A 26704-nucleotide genomic window follows, 5' to 3' on the forward strand; every position below is an offset into this window, starting at 1 on the left:
ACTCACAAACCTCATATACACTCAGACTCAAACTCACACACACACCCACGAACCTCATATACACTCAGACTCAAACTCACACACACACTCACAAACCTCATATACACTCAGACTCAAACACACCCACAAACCTCATAAGCACTCAGACTCAAACTCACACACACACCCACAAACCTCATATACACTCAGACTCAAACTCACACACACTCACAAACCTCATATACACTCAGACTCAAACTCACACACACTCACAAACCTCATATACACTCAGACTCAAACTCACACACACTCACAAACCTCATATACACTCAGACTCAAACTCACACACACACTCACAAACCTCATATACACTCAGACTCAAACTCACACACACACTCACAAACCTCATATACACTCAGACTCAAACTCACACACACACTCACAAACCTCGTATACACTCAGACTCAAACTCACACACAAACACACTCACAAACCTCATATACACTCAGACTCAAACTCACACACATACTCACAAACCTCATATACACTCAGACTCAAAATCACACACACACTCACAAACCTCATACACACTCAGACTCAAACTCACACGTACACACTCACAAACCTCATATACACTCAGACTCAAACTCACACACACACCCTCAAACCTCATATACACTCAGACTCAAACTCACACACACACTCACAAACCTCATATACACTCAGACTCAAACTCACACACACCCACAAACCTCATAAGCACTCAGACTCAAACTCACACACACACCCACTAACCTCATATACACTCAGACTCAAACACACTCACAAACCTCATATACACTCAGACTCAAACTCACACACACTCACAAACCTCATATACACTCAGACTCAAACTCGCACACACTCACAAACCTCATATACACTCAGACTCAAACTCACACACACACTCACAAACCTCATATACACTCAGTCTCAAACTCACACACACACTCACAAACCTCATATACACTCAGACTCAAACTCACACACACACTCACAAACCTCATATACACTCAGACTCAAACTCACACACAAACACACTCACAAACCTCATATACACTCAGACTCAAACTCACACACATACTCACAAACCTCATATACACTCAGACTCAAACTCACACACACACTCACAAACCTCATATACACTCAGACTCAAAATCACACAGACACTCACAAACCTCATATTCACTCAGACTCAAACTCACACGTACACACTCACAAACCTCATATACACTCAGGCTCAAAATCACACACACACCCACAAACCTCATATGCACTCAGACTCAAACTCACACACACACACACAAACCTCATATACACTGAGACTCAAACTCACACACACTCACAAACCTCATATACACTCAGACTCAAACTCACACACACACCCAGAAACCTCATATACACTCAGACTCAAACTCACACACACACTCACAAACCTCATATACACTCAGACTCAAACTCACACACACACTCACAAACCTCATATACACTCAGACTCAAACTCACACACACACTCACAAACCTCATATGCACTCAGACTCAAACTCACACACACATCCACAAACCTCATATACACTCAGACTCAAACTCACACACACCCACAAAACTCATAAGCACTCAGACTCAAACTCACACACACACCCACAAACCTCATATACACTCAGACTCAAACACACTCACAAACCTCATATACACTCAGACTCAAACTCACACACACTCACAAACCTCATATACACTCAGACTCAAACTCGCACACATACTCACAAACCTCATATACACTCAGACTCAAACTCACACACACACTCACAAACCTCATATACACTCCGTCTCAAACTCACACACACACTCACAAACATCATATACACTCAGACTCAAACTCACACACACACTCACAAACCTCATATACACTCAGACTCAAACTCACACACAAACACACTCACAAAGCTCATATACACTCAGACTCAAACTCACACACATCCTCACAAACCTCATATACACTCAGACTCAAACTCACACACACACTCACAAACCTCATATGCACTCAGACTCAAAATCACACACACACTCACAAACCTCATATGCACTCAGACTCAAACTCACACGTACACACTCACAAACCTCATATACACTCAGGCTCAAACTCACACACACACCTACAAACCTCATATACACTCAGACTCAAACTCACACACACACTCACAAACCTCATATATACTCAGACTCAAACTCACACACACTCACAAACCTCATATACACTCAGACTCAAACTCACACACACACCCAGAAACCTCATATACACTCAGACTCAAACTCACACACACACTCACAAACCTCATATACACTCAGACCCAAACTCACACACACACACACAAACCTCATATACACTCAGACTCAAACTCACACACACTCACAAACCTCATATACACTCAGACTCAAACTCGCACACACTCACAAACCTCATATACACTCAGACTCAAACTCACACACACACTCACAAACCTCATATACACTCAGTCTCAAACTCACACACACACTCACAAACCTCATATACACTCAGACTCAAACTCACACACACACTCACAAACCTCATATACACTCAGACTCAAACTCACACACAAACACACTCACAAACCTCATATACACTCAGACTCAAACTCACACACATACTCACAAACCTCATATACACTCAGACTCAAACTCACACACACACTCACAAACCTCATATACACTCAGACTCAAAATCACACAGACACTCACAAACCTCATATTCACTCAGACTCAAACTCACACGTACACACTCACAAACCTCATATACACTCAGGCTCAAAATCACACACACACCCACAAACCTCATATGCACTCAGACTCAAACTCACACACACACTCACAAACCTCATATACACTGAGACTCAAACTCACACACACTCACAAACCTCATATACACTCAGACTCAAACTCACACACACACCCAGAAACCTCATATACACTCAGACTCAAACTCACACACACACTCACAAACCTCATATACACTCAGACTCAAACTCACACACACACTCACAAACCTCATATACACTCAGACTCAAACTCACACACACACTCACAAACCTCATATGCACTCAGACTCAAACTCACACACACATCCACAAACCTCATATACACTCAGACTCAAACTCACACACACCCACAAAACTCATAAGCACTCAGACTCAAACTCTCACACACACCCACAAACCTCATATACACTCAGACTCAAACACACTCACAAACCTCATATACACTCAGACTCAAACTCACACACACTCACAAACCTCATATACACTCAGACTCAAACTCGCACACATACTCACAAACCTCATATACACTCAGACTCAAACTCACACACACACTCACAAACCTCATATACACTCCGTCTCAAACTCACACACACACTCACAAACCTCATATACACTCAGACTCAAACTCACACACACACTCACAAACCTCATATACACTCAGACTCAAACTCACACACAAACACACTCACAAAGCTCATATACACTCAGACTCAAACTCACACACATCCTCACAAACCTCATATACACTCAGACTCAAACTCACACACACACTCACAAACCTCATATGCACTCAGACTCAAAATCACACACACACTCACAAACCTCATATGCACTCAGACTCAAACTCACACGTACACACTCACAAACCTCATATACACTCAGGCTCAAACTCACACACACACCCACAAACCTCATATACACTCAGACTCAAACTCACACACACACTCACAAACCTCATATATACTCAGACTCAAACTCACACACACTCACAAACCTCATATACACTCAGACTCAAACTCACACACACACCCAGAAACCTCATATACACTCAGACTCAAACTCACACACACACTCACAAACCTCATATACACTCAGACCCAAACTCACACACACACACACAAACCTCATATACACTCAGACTCAAACTCACACACACACTCACAAACCTCATATACACTCAGACTCAAACTCACACACACATCCACAAACCTCATATACACTCAGACTCAAACTCACACACACACTCACAAACCTCATATACACTCAGACTCAAACTCACAAACACTCACAAACCTCATATACACTCAGACTCAAACTCACACACACTCACAAACCTCATATACACTCAGTCTCAAACTCACACACACACTCACAAACCTCATATACACTCAGACTCAAACTCACACACACACTCACAAACCTCATATACACTCAGACTCAAACTCACACACAAACACACTCACAAACCTCATATACACTCAGACTCAAACTCACACACATACTCACAAACCTCATATACACTCAGACTCAAACTCACACACACACTCACAAACCTCATATACACTCAGACTCAAAATCACACAGACACTCACAAACCTCATATTCACTCAGACTCAAACTCACACTTACACACTCACAAACCTCATATACACTCAGGCTCAAAATCACACACACACCCACAAAACTCATAAGCACTCAGACTCAAACTCTCACACACACCCACAAACCTCATATACACTCAGACTCAAACACACTCACAAACCTCATATACACTCAGACTCAAACTCACACACACTCACAAACCTCATATACACTCAGACTCAAACTCGCACACATACTCACAAACCTCATATACACTCAGACTCAAACTCACACACACACTCACAAACCTCATATACACTCCGTCTCAAACTCACACACACACTCACAAACCTCATATACACTCAGACTCAAACTCACACACACACTCACAAACCTCATATACACTCAGACTCAAACTCACACACAAACACACTCACAAAGCTCATATACACTCAGACTCAAACTCACACACATCCTCACAAACCTCATATACACTCAGACTCAAACTCACACACACACTCACAAACCTCATATGCACTCAGACTCAAAATCACACACACACTCACAAACCTCATATGCACTCAGACTCAAACTCACACGTACACACTCACAAACCTCATATACACTCAGGCTCAAACTCACACACACACCCACAAACCTCATATACACTCAGACTCAAACTCACACACACACTCACAAACCTCATATATACTCAGACTCAAACTCACACACACTCACAAACCTCATATACACTCAGACTCAAACTCACACACACACCCAGAAACCTCATATACACTCAGACTCAAACTCACACACACACTCACAAACCTCATATACACTCAGACCCAAACTCACACACACACACACAAACCTCATATACACTCAGACTCAAACTCACACACACACTCACAAACCTCATATACACTCAGACTCAAACTCACACACACATCCACAAACCTCATATACACTCAGACTCAAACTCACACACACACTCACAAACCTCATATACACTCAGACTCAAACTCACAAACACTCACAAACCTCATATACACTCAGACTCAAACTCACACACACTCACAAACCTCATATACACTCAGTCTCAAACTCACACACACACTCACAAACCTCATATACACTCAGACTCAAACTCACACACACACTCACAAACCTCATATACACTCAGACTCAAACTCACACACAAACACACTCACAAACCTCATATACACTCAGACTCAAACTCACACACATACTCACAAACCTCATATACACTCAGACTCAAACTCACACACACACTCACAAACCTCATATACACTCAGACTCAAAATCACACAGACACTCACAAACCTCATATTCACTCAGACTCAAACTCACACGTACACACTCACAAACCTCATATACACTCAGGCTCAAAATCACACACACACCCACAAACCTCATATGCACTCAGACTCAAACTCACACACACACTCACAAACCTCATATACACTGAGACTCAAACTCACACACACTCACAAACCTCATATACACTCAGACTCAAACTCACACACACACCCAGAAACCTCATATACACTCAGACTCAAACTCACACACACACTCACAAACCTCATATACACTCAGACTCAAACTCACACACACACTCACAAACCTCATATACACTCAGACTCAAACTCACACACACACTCACAAACCTCATATGCACTCAGACTCAAACTCACACACACATCCACAAACCTCATATACACTCAGACTCAAACTCACACACACCCACAAAACTCATAAGCACTCAGACTCAAACTCTCACACACACCCACAAACCTCATATACACTCAGACTCAAACACACTCACAAACCTCATATACACTCAGACTCAAACTCACACACACTCACAAACCTCATATACACTCAGACTCAAACTCGCACACATACTCACAAACCTCATATACACTCAGACTCAAACTCACACACACACTCACAAACCTCATATACACTCCGTCTCAAACTCACACACACACTCACAAACCTCATATACACTCAGACTCAAACTCACACACACACTCACAAACCTCATATACACTCAGACTCAAACTCACACACAAACACACTCACAAAGCTCATATACACTCAGACTCAAACTCACACACATCCTCACAAACCTCATATACACTCAGACTCAAACTCACACACACACTCACAAACCTCATATGCACTCAGACTCAAAATCACACACACACTCACAAACCTCATATGCACTCAGACTCAAACTCACACGTACACACTCACAAACCTCATATACACTCAGGCTCAAACTCACACACACACCCACAAACCTCATATACACTCAGACTCAAACTCACACACACACTCACAAACCTCATATATACTCAGACTCAAACTCACACACACTCACAAACCTCATATACACTCAGACTCAAACTCACACACACACCCAGAAACCTCATATACACTCAGACTCAAACTCACACACACACTCACAAACCTCATATACACTCAGACCCAAACTCACACACACACACACAAACCTCATATACACTCAGACTCAAACTCACACACACACTCACAAACCTCATATACACTCAGACTCAAACTCACACACACATCCACAAACCTCATATACACTCAGACTCAAACTCACACACACACTCACAAACCTCATATACACTCAGACTCAAACTCACAAACACTCACAAACCTCATATACACTCAGACTCAAACTCACACACACTCACAAACCTCATATACACTCAGACTCAAACTCACACACACACCCACAAACCTCATATACACTCAGATTCAAACTCACACACACACCCACAAACCTCATATACACTCAGACTCAAACTCACACACACACCCACAAACCTCATATACACTCAGACTCAAACTCACACACACACTCACAAACCTCATATACACTCAGACTCAAACTCACACACACCCACAAACCTCATATACACTCAGACTCAAACTCACACACACACCCACAAACCTCATATACACTCAGACTCAAACTCACACACACACTCACAAACCTCATATACACTCAGACTCAAACTCACACACACTCACAAACCTCATATACACTCAGACTCAAACTCACACACACTCACAAACCTCATATACTCTCAGACTCAAACACACACACACTCACATACCTCATATACACTCAGACTCAAACTCACACACACACTCACAAACCTCATATACACTCAGACTCAAACTCACACACACACTCACAAACCTCATATACACTCAGATTCAAACTCACACACACACTCACAAACCTCATATACACTCAGACTCAAACTCACACACACACTCACAAACCTCATATACACTCAGACTCAAACTCACACACACGCCCACAAACCTCATAAGCACTCAGACTCAAACTCACACACACACCCACAAACCTCATATACACTCAGACTCAAACTCACACACACTCACAAACCTCATATACACTCAGACTCAAACTCACACACACACGCACAAACCTCATATACACTCAGACTCAAGCTCACACACACACTCACAAACCTCATATACACTCAGACTCAAACTCACACACACACCCACAAACCACATATACGCTCAGACTCAAACTCACACACAAACTCACAAACCTCATATACACTCAGACTCAAACTCAAACACACACTCACAAACCTCATATACACTGAGACTCAAACTCACACACACTCACAAACCTCATATACACTCAGACTCAAACTCACACACACACACAGAAACCTCATATACACTCAGACTCAAACTCACACACACACTCACAAACCTCATATACACTCAGACTCAAACTCACACACACACTCACAAACCTCATATACACTCAGACTCAAACTCACACACACACTCACAAACCTCATATGCACTCAGACTCAAACTCACACACACATCCACAAACCTCATATACACTCAGACTCAAACTCACACACACCCACAAAACTCATAAGCACTCAGACTCAAACTCTCACACACACCCACAAACCTCATATACACTCAGACTCAAACACACTCACAAACCTCATATACACTCAGACTCAAACTCACACACACTCACAAACCTCATATACACTCAGACTCAAACTCGCACACATACTCACAAACCTCATATACACTCAGACTCAAACTCACACACACACTCACAAACCTCATATACACTCCGTCTCAAACTCACACACACACTCACAAACCTCATATACACTCAGACTCAAACTCACACACACACTCACAAACCTCATATACACTCAGACTCAAACTCACACACAAACACACTCACAAAGCTCATATACACTCAGACTCAAACTCACACACATCCTCACAAACCTCATATACACTCAGACTCAAACTCACACACACACTCACAAACCTCATATGCACTCAGACTCAAAATCACACACACACTCACAAACCTCATATGCACTCAGACTCAAACTCACACGTACACACTCACAAACCTCATATACACTCAGGCTCAAACTCACACACACACCCACAAACCTCATATACACTCAGACTCAAACTCACACACACACTCACAAACCTCATATATACTCAGACTCAAACTCACACACACTCACAAACCTCATATACACTCAGACTCAAACTCACACACACACCCAGAAACCTCATATACACTCAGACTCAAACTCACACACACACTCACAAACCTCATATACACTCAGACCCAAACTCACACACACACACACAAACCTCATATACACTCAGACTCAAACTCACACACACACTCACAAACCTCATATACACTCAGACTCAAACTCACACACACATCCACAAACCTCATATACACTCAGACTCAAACTCACACACACACTCACAAACCTCATATACACTCAGACTCAAACTCACAAACACTCACAAACCTCATATACACTCAGACTCAAACTCACACACACTCACAAACCTCATATACACTCAGACTCAAACTCACACACACACCCACAAACCTCATATACACTCAGATTCAAACTCACACACACACCCACAAACCTCATATACACTCAGACTCAAACTCACACACACACCCACAAACCTCATATACACTCAGACTCAAACTCACACACACACTCACAAACCTCATATACACTCAGACTCAAACTCACACAAACCCACAAACCTCATATACACTCAGACTCAAACTCACACACACACCCACAAACCTCATATACACTCAGACTCAAACTCACACACACACTCACAAACCTCATATACACTCAGACTCAAACTCACACACACTCACAAACCTCATATACACTCAGACTCAAACTCACACACACTCACAAACCTCATATACTCTCAGACTCAAACACACACACACTCACATACCTCATATACACTCAGACTCAAACTCACACACACACTCACAAACCTCATATACACTCAGACTCAAACTCACACACACACTCACAAACCTCATATACACTCAGATTCAAACTCACACACACACTCACAAACCTCATATACACTCAGACTCAAACTCACACACACACTCACAAACCTCATATACACTCAGACTCAAACTCACACACACGCCCACAAACCTCATAAGCACTCAGACTCAAACTCACACACACTCCCACAAACCTCATATACACTCAGACTCAAACTCACACACACTCACAAACCTCATATACACTCAGACTCAAACTCACACACACACGCACAAACCTCATATACACTCAGACTCAAGCTCACACACACACTCACAAACCTCATATACACTCAGACTCAAACTCACACACACACCCACAAACCACATATACGCTCAGACTCAAACTCACACACAAACTCACAAACCTCATATACACTCAGACTCAAACTCACACACACACCCACAAACCTCATATACACTCAGACTCAAACTCACACACAGACTCACAAACCTCATACACACTCAGACTCAAACTCACACACACACTCACAAACCTCATATACACTCAGACTCAAACTCACACACACACCCACAAACCTCATATACACTCAGACTCAAACTCACACACACACCCACAAACCTCATATACACTCAGACTCAAACTCACACACACACTCACAAACCTCATATACACTCAGACTCAAACTCACACACACCCACAAACCTCATAAGCACTCACACTCAAACTCACACACACACCCACAGACCTCATATACACTCAGACTCAAACTCACACACACTCACAAACCTCATATACACTCAGACTCAAACTCACACACACTCACAAACCTCATATACACTCAGACTCAAACTCACACACATACTCACAAACCTCATATACACTCAGACTCAAACTCACACACACACTCACAAACCTCATATACACTCAGACTCAAACTCACACACACACTCACAAACCTCATATACACTCAGACTCAAACTCACACACACACTCACAAACCTCATATACACTCAGACTCAAACTCACACACAAACACACTCACAAACCTCATATGCACTCAGACTCATACTCACACACACACTCACAAACCTCATATACACTCAGACTCAAACTCACACACACATCCACAAACCTCATATACACTCAGACTCAAACTCACACACACACTCACAAACCTCATATACACTCAGACTCAAACTCACAAACACTCACAAACCTCATATACACTCAGACTCAAACTCACACACACTCACAAACCTCATATACACTCAGACTCAAACTCACACACACACCCACAAACCTCATATACACTCAGACTCAAACTCACACACAGACTCACAAACCTCATATACACTCAGACTCAAACTCACACACACACTCACAAACCTCATATGCACTCAGACTCAAACTCACACACACACCCACAAACCTCATATACACTCAGACTCAAACTCACACACACACCCACAAACCTCATATACACTCAGACTCAAACTCACACACACACTCACAAACCTCATATAAACTCAGACTCAAACTCACACACACCGACAAACCTCATATACACTCAGACTCAAACTCACACACAGACTCACAAACCTCATACACACTCAGACTCAAACTCACACACACACTCACAAACCTCATATACACTCAGACTCAAACTCACACACACACCCACAAACCTCATATACACTCAGACTCAAACTCACACACACACCCACAAACCTCATATACACTCAGACTCAAACTCACACACACACTCACAAACCTCATATACACTCAGACTCAAACTCACACACACCCACAAACCTCATAAGCACTCACACTCAAACTCACACACACACCCACAGACCTCATATACACTCAGACTCAAACTCACACACACTCACAAACCTCATATACACTCAGACTCAAACTCACACACACTCACAAACCTCATATACACTCAGACTCAAACTCACACACATACTCACAAACCTCATATACACTCAGACTCAAACTCACACACACACTCACAAACCTCATATACACTCAGACTCAAACTCACACACACACTCACAAACCTCATATACACTCAGACTCAAACTCACACACACACTCACAAACCTCATATACACTCAGACTCAAACTCACACACAAACACACTCACAAACCTCATATGCACTCAGACTCATACTCACACACACACTCACAAACCTCATATACACTCAGACTCAAACTCACACACACATCCACAAACCTCATATACACTCAGACTCAAACTCACACACACACTCACAAACCTCATATACACTCAGACTCAAACTCACAAACACTCACAAAACTCATATACACTCAGACTCAAACTCACACACACTCACAAACCTCATATACACTCAGACTCAAACTCACACACACACCCACAAACCTCATATACACTCAGACTCAAACTCACACACAGACTCACAAACCTCATATACACTCAGACTCAAACTCACACACACACTCACAAACCTCATATGCACTCAGACTCAAACTCACACACACACCCACAAACCTCATATACACTCAGACTCAAACTCACACACACCCACAAACCTCATATACACTCAGACTCAAACTCACACACACACTCACAAACCTCATATAAACTCAGACTCAAACTCACACACACCGACAAACCTCATATACACTCAGACTCAAACTCACACACACACCCACAAACCTCATATACACTCAGACTCAAACTCACACACACACTCACAAACCTCATATACACTCAGACTCAAACTCACACACACTCACAAACCTCATATACACTCAGACTCAAACTCACACACACTCACAAACCTCATATACACTCAGACTCAAACACACACACACTCACATACCTCATATACACTCAGACTCAAACTCACACACACACTCACAAACCTCATATACACTCAGACTCAAACTCACACACACACTCACAAACCTCATATACACTCAGACTCAAACTCACACACACTCACAAACCTCATATACACTCAGACTCAAACTCACACACACACTCACAAACCTCATATACACTCAGACTCAAACTCACACACACACCCACAAACCTCATAAGCACTCAGACTCAAACTCACACACACACTCACAAACCTCATATACACTCAGACTCAAACTCACACACACTCACAAACCTCATATACACTCAGACTCAAACTCACACACACACGCACAAACCTCATATACACTCAGACTCAAACTCACACACACACTCACAAACCTCATATACACTCAGACTCAAACTCACACACACACCCACAAACCACATATACGCTCAGACTCAAACTCACACACACACTCACAAACCTCATATACACTCAGACTCAAACTCACACACACACCCACAAACCTCATATACACTCAGAATCAAACTCACACACAGACTCACAAACCTCATACACACTCAGACTCAAACTCACACACACACTCACAAACCTCATACACACTCAGACTCAAACTCACACACACACCCACAAACCTCATATACACTCAGACTCAAACTCACACACACACCCACAAACCTCATATACACTCAGACTCAAACTCACACACACACTCACAAACCTCATATACACTCAGACTCAAACTCACACACACCCACAAACCTCATAAGCACTCAGACTCAAACTCACACACACACCCACAGACCTCATATACACTCAGACTCAAACTCACACACACTCACAAACCTCATATACACTCAGACTCAAACTCACACACACTCACAAACCTCATATACACTCAGACTCAAACTCACACACACACTCACAAACCTCATATACACTCAGACTCAAACTCACACACACACTCACAAACCTCATATACACTCAGACTCAAACTCACACACACACTCACAAACCTCATATACACTCAGACTCAAACTCACACACACACTCACAAACCTCATATACACTCAGACTCAAACTCACACACAAACACACTCACAAACCTCATATACACTCAGACTCAAACTCACACACACACTCACAAACCTCATATGCACTCAGACTCATACTCACACACACACTCACAAACCTCATATACACTCAGACTCAAACTCACACACACATCCACAAACCTCATATACACTCAGACTCAAACTCACACACACACTCACAAACCTCATATACACTCAGACTCAAACTCACAAACACTCACAAACCTCATATACACTCAGACTCAAACTCACACACACTCACAAACCTCATATACACTCAGACTCAAACTCACACACACACCCACAAACCTCATATACACTCAGACTCAAACTCACACACAGACTCACAAACCTCATATATACTCAGACTCAAACTCACACACACACTCACAAACCTCATATGCACTCAGACTCAAACTCACACACACACCCACAAACCTCATATACACTCAGACTCAAACTCACACACACACCCACAAACCTCATATACACTCAGACTCAAACTCACACACACACCCACAAACCTCATATACACTCAGACTCAAACTCACACACACACTCACAAACCTCATATACACTCAGACTCAAACTCACACACACCCACAAACCTCATATACACTCAGACTCAAACTCACACACACACCCACAAACCTCATATACACTCAGACTCAAACTCACACACACACTCACAAACCTCATATACACTCAGACTCAAACTCACACACACTCACAAACCTCATATACACTCAGACTCAAACTCACACACACTCACAAACCTCATTTACACTCAGACTCAAACACACACACACTCACATACCTCATATACACTCAGACTCAAACTCACACACACACTCACAAACCTCATATACACTCAGACTCAAACTCACACACACACTCACAAACCTCATATACACTCAGACTCAAACTCACACACACACTCACAAACCTCATATACACTCAGACTCAAACTCACACACACACTCACAAACCTCATATGCACTCAGATTCAAACTCACACACACACCCACAAACCTCATAAGCACTCAGACTCAAACTCACACACACACCCACAAACCTCATATACACTCAGACTCAAACTCACACACACTCACAAACCTCATATACACTCAGAGTCAAACTCACACACACACGCACAAACCTCATATACACTCAGACTCAAACTCACACACACACTCACAAACCTCATATACACTCAGACTCAAACTCACACACACACCCACAAACCACATATACGCTCAGACTCAAACTCACACACACACTCACAAACCTCATATACACTCAGACTCAAACTCACACACACACCCACAAACCTCATATACACTCAGACTCAAACTCACACACAGACTCACAAACCTCATACACACTCAGACTCAAACTCACACACACACTCACAAACCTCATATACACTCAGACTCAAACTCACACACACACCCACAAACCTCATATACACTCAGACTCAAACTCACACACACACCCACAAACCTCATATACACTCAGACTCAAACTCACACACACACTCACAAACCTCATATACACTCAGACTCAAACTCACACACACCCACAAACCTCATAAGCACTCAGACTCAAACTCACACACACACCCACAGACCTCATATACACTCAGACTCAAACTCACACACACTCACAAACCTCATATACACTCAGACTCAAACTCACACACACTCACAAACCTCATATACACTCAGACTCAAACTCACACACACACTCACAAACCTCATATACACTCAGACTCAAACTCACACACACACTCACAAACCTCATATACACTCAGACTCAAACTCACACACACACTCACAAACCTCATATACACTCAGACTCAAACTCACACACACACTCACAAACCTCATATACACTCAGACTCAAACTCACACACAAACACACTCACAAACCTCAAATACACTCAGACTCAAACTCACACACACACTCACAAACCTCATATGCACTCAGACTCATACTCACACACACACTCACAAACCTCATATACACTCAGACTCAAACTCACACACACATCCACAAACCTCATATACACTCAGACTCAAACTCACACACACACTCACAAACCTCATATACACTCAGACTCAAACTCACAAACACTCACAAACCTCATATACACTCAGACTCAAACTCACACACACTCACAAACCTCATATACACTCAGACTCAAACTCACACACACACCCACAAACCTCATATACACTCAGACTCAAACTCACACACAGACTCACAAACCTCATATACACTCAGACTCAAACTCACACACACACTCACAAACCTCATATGCACTCAGACTCAAACTCACACACACACCCACAAACCTCATATACACTCAGACTCAAACTCACACACACACCCACAAACCTCATATACACTCAGACTCAAACTCACACACACACCCACAAACCTCATATACACTCAGACTCAAACTCACACACACACTCACAAACCTCATATACACTCAGACTCAAACTCACACACCCACTCACAAACCTCATATACACTCAGACTCAAACTCACACACACACCCACAAACCTCATATACACTCAGACTCAAACTCACACACACACTCACAAACCTCATATACACTCAGACTCAAACACACACACACTCACATACCTCATATACACTCAGACTCAAACTCACACACACACTCACAAACCTCTTATACACTCAGACTCAAACTCACACACACACTCACAAACCTCATATAAACTCAGACTCAAACTCACACACACACTCACAAACCTCATATACACTCAGACTCAAACTCACACACACACTCACAAACCTCATATACACTCAGACTCAAACTCACACACACACCCACAAACCTCATAAGCACTCAGACTCAAACTCACACACACACCCACAAACCTCATATACACTCAGACTCAAACTCACACACACTCACAAACCTCATATACACTCAGACTCAAACTCACACACACACGCACAAACCTCATATACACTCAGACTCAAACTCACACACACTCACAAACCTCATATACACTCAGACTCAAACACACACACACACTCACAAACCTCATATACACTCAGACTCAAACTCACACACACACTCACAAACCTCATATACACTCAGACTCAAACTCACACACACACTCACAAACCACATATACACTCAGACTCAAATTCACACATACACACTCACAAACTTCATATACACTCAGACTCAAACTCACACACACACCCACAAACCTCATATACACTCAGACTCAAACTCACACACACACCCGCAAACCTCATATACACTCAGACTCAAACTCACACGCACACTCACAAACCTCATATACACTCAGACTCAAACTCACACACACACTCATAAACCTCATATACACTCAGACTCAAACTCACACACACACTCACAAACCTCATATACACTCAGACTCAAACTCACACACACATCCACAAACCTCATATACACTCAGACTCAAACTCACACACACACTCACAAACCTCATATACACTCAGACTCAAACTCACAAACACTCACAAACCTCATATACACTCAGACTCAAACTCACAAACACTCACAAACCTCATATACACTCAGACTCAAACTCACACACACACCCAGAAACCTCATATACACTCAGACTCAAACTCACACACACACTCACAAACCTCATATACACTCAGACTCAAACTCACACACACACTCACAAACCTCATATACACTCAGACTCAAACTCACACACACACTCACAAACCTCATATGCACTCAGACTCAAACTCACACACACATCCACAAACCTCATATACACTCAGACTCAAACTCACACACACCCACAAAACTCATAAGCACTCAGACTCAAACTCACACACACACCCACAAACCTCATATACACTCAGACTCAAACACACTCACAAACCTCATATACACTCAGACTCAAACTCACACACATTCACAAACCTCATATACACTCAGACTCAAACTCGCACACATACTCACAAACCTCATATACACTCAGACTCAAACTCACACACACACTCACAAACCTCATATACACTCCGTCTCAAACTCACACACACACTCACAAACCTCATATACACTCAGACTCAAACTCACACACACACTCACAAACCTCATATACACTCAGACTCAAACTCACACACAAACACACTCACAAAGCTCATATACACTCAGACTCAAACTCACACACATCCTCACAAACCTCATATACACTCAGACTCAAACTCACACACACACTCACAAACCTCATATGCACTCAGACTCAAAATCACACACACACTCACAAATCTCATATGCACTCAGACTCAAACTCACACGTACACACTCACAAACCTCATATACACTCAGGCTCAAACTCACACACACACCCACAAACCTCATATACACTCAGACTCAAACTCACACACACACTCACAAACCTCATATATACTCAGACTCAAACTCACACACACTCACAAACCTCATATACACTCAGACTCAAACTCACACACACACCCAGAAACCTCATATACACTCAGACTCAAACTCACACACACACTCACAAACCTCATATACACTCAGACCCAAACTCACACACACACACACAAACCTCATATACACTCAGACTCAAACTCACACACACTCACAAACCTCATATACACTCAGACTCAAACTCGCACACACTCACAAACCTCATATACACTCAGACTCAAACTCACACACACACTCACAAACCTCATATACACTCAGTCTCAAACTCACACACACACTCACAAACCTCATATACACTCAGACTCAAACTCACACACACACTCACAAACCTCATATACACTCAGACTCAAACTCACACACAAACACACTCACAAACCTCATATACACTCAGACTCAAACTCACACACATACTCACAAACCTCATATACACTCAGACTCAAACTCACACACACACTCACAAACCTCATATACACTCAGACTCAAAATCACACAGACACTCACAAACCTCATATTCACTCAGACTCAAACTCACACGTACACACTCACAAACCTCATATACACTCAGGCTCAAAATCACACACACACCCACAAACCTCATATGCACTCAGACTCAAACTCACACACACACTCACAAACCTCATATACACTGAGACTCAAACTCACACACACTCACAAACCTCATATACACTCAGACTCAAACTCACACACACACCCAGAAACCTCATATACACTCAGACTCAAACTCACACACACACTCACAAACCTCATATACACTCAGACTCAAACTCACACACACACTCACAAACCTCATATACACTCAGACTCAAACTCACACACACACTCACAAACCTCATATGCACTCAGACTCAAACTCACACACACATCCACAAACCTCATATACACTCAGACTCAAACTCACACACACCCACAAAACTCATAAGCACTCAGACTCAAACTCACACACACACCCACAAACCTCATATACACTCAGACTCAAACACACTCACAAACCTCATATACACTCAGACTCAAACTCACACACACTCACAAACCTCATATACACTCAGACTCAAACTCGCACACATACTCACAAACCTCATATACACTCAGACTCAAACTCACACACACACTCACAAACCTCATATACACTCCGTCTCAAACTCACACACACACTCACAAACCTCATATACACTCAGACTCAAACTCACACACACACTCACAAACCTCATATACACTCAGACTCAAACTCACACACAAACACACTCACAAAGCTCATATACACTCAGACTCAAACTCACACACATCCTCACAAACCTCATATACACTCAGACTCAAACTCACACACACACTCACAAACCTCATATGCACTCAGACTCAAAATCACACACACACTCACAAACCTCATATGCACTCAGACTCAAACTCACACGTACACACTCACAAACCTCATATACACTCAGGCTCAAACTCACACACACACCCACAAACCTCATATACACTCAGACTCAAACTCACACACACACTCACAAACCTCATATATACTCAGACTCAAACTCACACACACTCACAAACCTCATATACACTCAGACTCAAACTCACACACACACCCAGAAACCTCATATACACTCAGACTCAAACTCACGCACACACTCACAAACCTCATATACACTCAGACCCAAACTCACACACACACACACAAACCTCATATACACTCAGACTCAAACTCACACACACACTCACAAACCTCATATACACTCAGACTCAAACTCACACACACATCCACAAACCTCATATACACTCAGACTCAAACTCACACACACACTCACAAACCTCATATACACTCAGACTCAAACTCACAAACACTCACAAACCTCATATACACTCAGACTCAAACTCACACACACTCACAAACCTCATATACACTCAGACTCAAACTCACACACACACCCACAAACCTCATATACACTCAGATTCAAACTCACACACACACCCACAAACCTCATATACACTCAGACTCAAACTCACACACACACCCACAAACCTCATATACACTCAGACTCAAACTCACACACACACTCACAAACCTCATATACACTCAGACTCAAACTCACACACACCCACAAACCTCATATACACTCAGACTCAAACTCACACACACACCCACAAACCTCATATACACTCAGACTCAAACTCACACACACTCTCACAAACCTCATATACACTCAGACTCAAACTCACACACACTCACAAACCTCATATACACTCAGACTCAAACTCACACACACTCACAAACCTCATATACTCTCAGACTCAAACACACACACACTCACATACCTCATATACACTCAGACTCAAACTCACACACACACTCACAAACCTCATATACACTCAGACTCAAACTCACACACACACTCACAAACCTCATATACACTCAGATTCAAACTCACACACACACTCACAAACCTCATATACACTCAGACTCAAACTCACACACACACTCACAAACCTCATATACACTCAGACTCAAACTCACACACACGCCCACAAACCTCATAAGCACTCAGACTCAAACTCACACACACACCCACAAACCTCATATACACTCAGACTCAAACTCACACACACTCACAAACCTCATATACACTCAGACTCAAACTCACACACACACGCACAAACCTCATATACACTCAGACTCAAGCTCACACACACACTCACAAACCTCATATACACTCAGACTCAAACTCACACACACACCCACAAACCACATATACGCTCAGACTCAAACTCACACACAAACTCACAAACCTCATATACACTCAGACTCAAACTCACACACACACCCACAAACCTCATATACACTCAGACTCAAACTCACACACAGACTCACAAACCTCATACACACTCAGACTCAAACTCACACACACACTCACAAACCTCATATACACTCAGACTCAAACTCACACACACACCCACAAACCTCATATACACTCAGACTCAAACTCACACACACACCCACAAACCTCATATACACTCAGACTCAAACTCACACACACACTCACAAACCTCATATACACTCAGACTCAAACTCACACACACCCACAAACCTCATAAGCACTCACACTCAAACTCACACACACACCCACAGACCTCATATACACTCAGACTCAAACTCACACACACTCACAAACCTCATATACACTCAGACTCAAACTCACACACACTCACAAACCTCATATACACTCAGACTCAAACTCACACACATACTCACAAACCTCATATACACTCAGACTCAAACTCACACACACACTCACAAACCTCATATACACTCAGACTCAAACTCACACACACACTCACAAACCTCATATACACTCAGACTCAAACTCACACACACACTCACAAACCTCATATACACTCAGACTCAAACTCACACACAAACACACTCACAAACCTCATATGCACTCAGACTCATACTCACACACACACTCACAAACCTCATATACACTCAGACTCAAACTCACACACACATCCACAAACCTCATATACACTCAGACTCAAACTCATACACACACTCACAAACCTCATATACACTCAGACTCAAACTCACAAACACTCACAAACCTCATATACACTCAGACTCAAACTCACACACACTCACAAACCTCATATACACTCAGACTCAAACTCACACACACACCCACAAACCTCATATACACTCAGACTCAAACTCACACACAGACTCACAAACCTCATATACACTCAGACTCAAACTCACACACACACTCACAAACCTCATATGCACTCAGACTCAAACTCACACACACACCCACAAACCTCATATACACTCAGACTCAAACTCACACACACACCCACAAACCTCATATACACTCAGACTCAAACTCACACACACACTCACAAACCTCATATAAACTCAGACTCAAACTCACACACACCGACAAACCTCATATACACTCAGACTCAAACTCACACACACACCCACAAACCTCATATACACTCAGACTCAAACTCACACACACACTCACAAACCTCATATACACTCAGACTCAAACTCACACACACTCACAAACCTCATATACACTCAGACTCAAACTCACACACACTCACAAACCTCATATACACTCAGACTCAAACACACACACACTCACATACCTCATATACACTCAGACTCAAACTCACACACACACTCACAAACCTCATATACACTCAGACTCAAACTCACACACACACTCACAAACCTCATATACACTCAGACTCAAACTCACACACACTCACAAACCTCATATACACTCAGACTCAAACTCACACACACACTCACAAACCTCATATACACTCAGACTCAAACTCACACACACACCCACAAACCTCATAAGCACTCAGACTCAAACTCACACACACACTCACAAACCTCATATACACTCAGACTCAAACTCACACACACTCACAAACCTCATATACACTCAGACTCAAACTCACACACACACGCACAAACCTCATATACACTCAGACTCAAACTCACACACACACTCACAAACCTCATATACACTCAGACTCAAACTCACACACACACCCACAAACCACATATACGCTCAGACTCAAACTCACACACACACTCACAAACCTCATATACACTCAGACTCAAACTCACACACACACCCACAAACCTCATATACACTCAGAATCAAACTCACACACAGACTCACAAACCTCATACACACTCAGACTCAAACTCACACACACACTCACAAACCTCATACACACTCAGACTCAAACTCACACACACACCCACAAACCTCATATACACTCAGACTCAAACTCACACACACACCCACAAACCTCATATACACTCAGACTCAAACTCACACACACACTCACAAACCTCATATACACTCAGACTCAAACTCACACACACCCACAAACCTCATAAGCACTCAGACTCAAACTCACACACACACCCACAGACCTCATATACACTCAGACTCAAACTCACACACACTCACAAACCTCATATACACTCAGACTCAAACTCACACACCTCATATACACTCAGACTCAAACTCACACACACACTCACAAACCTCATATACACTCAGACTCAAACTCACACACACACTCACAAACCTCATATACACTCAGACTCAAACTCACACACACACTCACAAACCTCATATACACTCAGACTCAAACTCACACACACACTCACAAACTCATATACACTCAGACTCAAACTCACACACAAACACACTCACAAACCTCATATACACTCAGACTCAAACTCACACACACACTCACAAACCTCATATGCACTCAGACTCATACTCACACACACACTCACAAACCTCATATACACTCAGACTCAAACTCACACACACATCCACAAACCTCATATACACTCAGACTCAAACTCACACACACACTCACAAACCTCATATACACTCAGACTCAAACTCACAAACACTCACAAACCTCATATACACTCAGACTCAAACTCACACACACTCACAAACCTCATATACACTCAGACTCAAACTCACACACACACCCACAAACCTCATATACACTCAGACTCAAACTCACACACAGACTCACAAACCTCATATATACTCAGACTCAAACTCACACACACACTCACAAACCTCATATGCACTCAGACTCAAACTCACACACACACCCACAAACCTCATATACACTCAGACTCAAACTCACACACACACCCACAAACCTCATATACACTCAGACTCAAACTCACACACACCCACAAACCTCATATACACTCAGACTCAAACTCACACACACACTCACAAACCTCATATACACTCAGACTCAAACTCACACACACCCACAAACCTCATATACACTCAGACTCAAACTCACACACACACCCACAAACCTCATATACACTCAGACTCAAACTCACACACACACTCACAAACCTCATATACACTCAGACTCAAACTCACACACACTCACAAACCTCATATACACTCAGACTCAAACTCACACACACTCACAAACCTCATTTACACTCAGACTCAAACACACACACACTCACATACCTCATATACACTCAGACTCAAACTCACACACACACTCACAAACCTCATATGCACTCAGACTCAAACTCACACACACACTCACAAACCTCATATACACTCAGACTCAAACTCACACACACACTCACAAACCTCATATACACTCAGACTCAAACTCACACACACACTCACAAACCTCATATACACTCAGATTCAAACTCACACACACACCCACAAACCTCATAAGCACTCAGACTCAAACTCACACACACACCCACAAACCTCATTTCCACTCAGACTCAAACTCACACACACTCACAAACCTCATATACACTCAGAGTCAAACTCACACACACACGCACAAACCTCATATACACTCAGACTCAAACTCACACACACACTCACAAACCTCATATACACTCAGACTCAAACTCACACACACACCCACAAACCACATATACGCTCAGACTCAAACTCACACACACACTCACAAACCTCATATACACTCAGACTCAAACTCACACACACACCCACAAACCTCATATACACTCAGACTCAAACTCACACACAGACTCACAAACCTCATACACACTCAGACTCAAACTCACACACACACTCACAAACCTCATATACACTCAGACTCAAACTCACACACACACCCACAAACCTCATATACACTCAGACTCAAACTCACACACACACCCACAAACCTCATATACACTCAGACTCAAACTCACACACACTCACAAACCTCATATACACTCAGACTCAAACTCACACACACCCACAAACCTCATAAGCACTCAGACTCAAACTCACACACACACCCACAGACCTCATATACACTCAGACTCAAACTCACACACACTCACAAACCTCATATACACTCAGACTCAAACTCACACACACTCACAAACCTCATATACACTCAGACTCAAACTCACACACACACTCACAAACCTCATATACACTCAGACTCAAACTCACACACAAACACACTCACAAACCTCAAATACACTCAGACTCAAACTCACACACACACTCACAAACCTCATATGCACTCAGACTCATACTCACACACACACTCACAAACCTCATATACACTCAGACTCAAACTCACACACACATCCACAAACCTCATATACACTCAGACTCAAACTCACACACACACTCACAAACCTCATATACACTCAGACTCAAACTCACAAACACTCACAAACCTCATATACACTCAGACTCAAACTCACACACACTCACAAACCTCATATACACTCAGACTCAAACTCACACACACACCCACAAACCTCATATACACTCAGACTCAAACTCACACACAGACTCACAAACCTCATATACACTCAGACTCAAACTCACACACACACTCACAAACCTCATATGCACTCAGACTCAAACTCACACACACACCCACAAACCTCATATACACTCAGACTCAAACTCACACACACACCCACAAACCTCATATACACTCAGACTCAAACTCACACACACACCCACAAACCTCATATACACTCAGACTCAAACTCACACACACACTCACAAACCTCAGATACACTCAGACTCAAACTCACACACCCACTCACAAACCTCATATACACTCAGACTCAAACTCACACACACACCCACAAACCTCATATACACTCAGACTCAAACTCACACACACACTCACAAACCTCATATACACTCAGACTCAAACACACACACACTCACATACCTCATATACACTCAGACTCAAACTCACACACACACTCACAAACCTCTTATACACTCAGACTCAAACTCACACACACACTCACAAACCTCATATAAACTCAGACTCAAACTCACACACACACTCACAAACCTCATATACACTCAGACTCAAACTCACACACACACTCACAAACCTCATATACACTCAGACTCAAACTCACACACACACCCACAAACCTCATAAGCACTCAGACTCAAACTCACACACACACCCACAAACCTCATATACACTCAGACTCAAACTCACACACACTCACAAACCTCATATACACTCAGACTCAAACTCACACACACACGCACAAACCTCATATACACTCAGACTCAAACTCACACACACTCACAAACCTCATATACACTCAGACTCAAACACACACACACACTCACAAACCTCATATACACTCAGACTCAAACTCACACACACACTCACAAACCTCATATACACTCAGACTCAAACTCACACACACACTCACAAACCACATATACACTCAGACTCAAATTCACACATACACACTCACAAACTTCATAT

General features: G+C 42.5%; 1 protein-coding gene across 1 annotated transcript in view; it reads left to right on the forward strand.

Moving 5' to 3' along the window:
• The window catches only part of LOC147106541 (uncharacterized), a 176536-nt gene that overhangs the window by 31182 nt on the left and 118650 nt on the right, over positions 1-26704 (forward strand). The window lies entirely within an intron of this gene.

This window comes from Somniosus microcephalus, chromosome 15 (assembly GCF_052327205.1).
Source record: "Somniosus microcephalus isolate GS21.2 chromosome 15, FLI_Smic_1.0, whole genome shotgun sequence".
NCBI lineage: Eukaryota > Metazoa > Chordata > Chondrichthyes > Squaliformes > Somniosidae > Somniosus > Somniosus microcephalus.